Here is a 2,163-nt window from a genome sequence, read left to right as displayed (position 1 = left end):
AAAAAAAAAAATCTTACTGTTAAACTCTTTAATTGTTTAAGGGGAAATGGCTTTAAGGAGTTTGAATGAAAATTGCCAGTTTTCTTTTTGTTTTTTTTTTTTTGTCTTTTTTTTTTTTTTTAATGTAAATATAAATGTTATGAGAATTCTTTTACTAATGCCATTACACAGTAGAGAAGGTAGCAAGTTGCAGTGCTTGGGAGGTGTGGCAAACCCAGTTTGTGGTTCTCACATCACATACGTTTTCTCACGTGCTTACGATAATGGGCTGAAGCTCAAGTGCATTTGCAGAAGGCAGTCAGCTTGTCAGCAACTAGTGAAATTAATGGGAACACATGATTTTATGGTGTAGCTTCTTCACACAGGCATACTCCACTTACGAGAAATCACATTTTCATTGGCATCCCCTTACGATTCCAGAACCTCTGCATAGAAGTCATCGAGCTGTTTACACACAGAATGAAAGAATTTAAAACTTCCGTTTTTTTACATTTATGAAGCAGAAGTGCAGTGTTTGGGTTCATATGTTTAGCACATGATTTTCATAAAGAATCTATATATTTTTGCCCTACAGAGAATTGTTATACAGGTCAAATGTGTTTTCCTGATGTTCCTATGCAGTTACAGTATATTGAATTTAGTGGTTTAACACTAAGAAGGAAAAAAAAAAAGAAAAAAAGAAAAAAAAAAGAAGAAAAAAAAGAAAAAAAAACAGAAAAAAAAAAAGTAAAAAAGGTTAAAGAAATTAAATGATTAATCTGTTTTTAGGGTTATTGTGCAGATTTTGTTTTTAAATTGACACATTAGGATTTGCATTTTTGTCATGTTTAAAATAGGCCTGGAGTTATAAATATTTTACTTTCCTTCATCTCTATGATAAGCTAAAAATGGTTTAGAAGGCTAAATAATAGCTGGGGTGGCAATTGTTGATATGTACAACGAAATCTCACACCATGATTCCAATCTTTTATTTTGAATTAGAGAAATTAGAGGAAAGTGCGTTGCAGAATGTATGTGAATGAAAAAATTAGCTGTGAATAGACCCACTGAACCTGCAGAGAAGAGGACTTTTATTCCCATTCACAGTCGTTTGATGCTTATCCCTTAGACATGTGCAAACAGTTCTGTAGCGAATCTTATTTTCCCATGAGAAGGAAGGTTGGTTTTCTAATTGGAGATGAACCAAAACCTGGTGGGTTGAGTGTTTCAGGATTAAAAGCAGAGATAAAAACGTTTCTGAAGGACATTTGAAGCCTATTTTCCTAATTTGCACTGTGGTGCTACTTACTTCGTCAGCAGCTCTTTTTGGTTTTGTCCTCCATACGGAACCGAGAAGACAATTTTGATGCATCGTAGACATTTGAGGCTCTGTCTAGTTAATGCATTTCCAGTTATGGGGTAAAATGTTGAAAGAAAAAGAAGAGATTTACGCCTCAGAGGATCCATTGACATCGTATTGGTAGGAAGCGGATCATTTCTGTAGTTCTTGCAACAAATAGGTGCAGAGGGAACGAGGCTGGGATTGTAGCGTTTCATGGGAGACAGCTGGGCCATCCCCATGGACTACTGTCATACCCTTACCAACACTGATAAATAAATTCTGACTTATTGTGTCATGCAGTTAGATCATCTTTGTCACGATTGAGATGTTGAGTTGAGAGGAATGTGCGGCCTCTGCACTGTACCAGTCTTGTAGATAACTTGAATATCCAGCTTGTGCAATTGTTGAATCCCTCGTCCTTCACTAGCACTAAATTTGTCACTTTAAATTAAAAAACCAGGGAATTCCACCAGCCATCCTGTTGTCATCCCCCGTAGATTCTTGATCTTTACCTGTCATGAAGAGATAGATCGTAGTCATTCAAGTGTCTGACAAAACCTTTCATCTAATAACGTACTGGGCACCTTCTTTGCAAAAAATGTTTACTCTGTGGTTTTCATTCATTTTTATTTCTGCATTCTGACACATATTTTTTTAATAAAGATGAGAAAGATAAAATGACTGTTGCAGTACATTTCTAAACCTACTTTAACTTTACCTCAGATAATGACCATTTGTTAACATATACGGACACATTATTTTTAACTTTATGTATAATGCATTCAGCAACAACAACAAAAAAACAACAAATTTTTAGAAATTTTCCATTAATTTCTGTAACA

The sequence above is a fragment of the Lagopus leucura genome, unplaced genomic scaffold (assembly GCF_019238085.1).
Source record: "Lagopus leucura isolate 7727_CA_CO unplaced genomic scaffold, USGS_WTPT01 Super-Scaffold_100009, whole genome shotgun sequence".
NCBI classification, from domain to species: Eukaryota; Metazoa; Chordata; class Aves; order Galliformes; family Phasianidae; genus Lagopus; species Lagopus leucura.
This window is presented reverse-complemented; position numbering follows the sequence as displayed.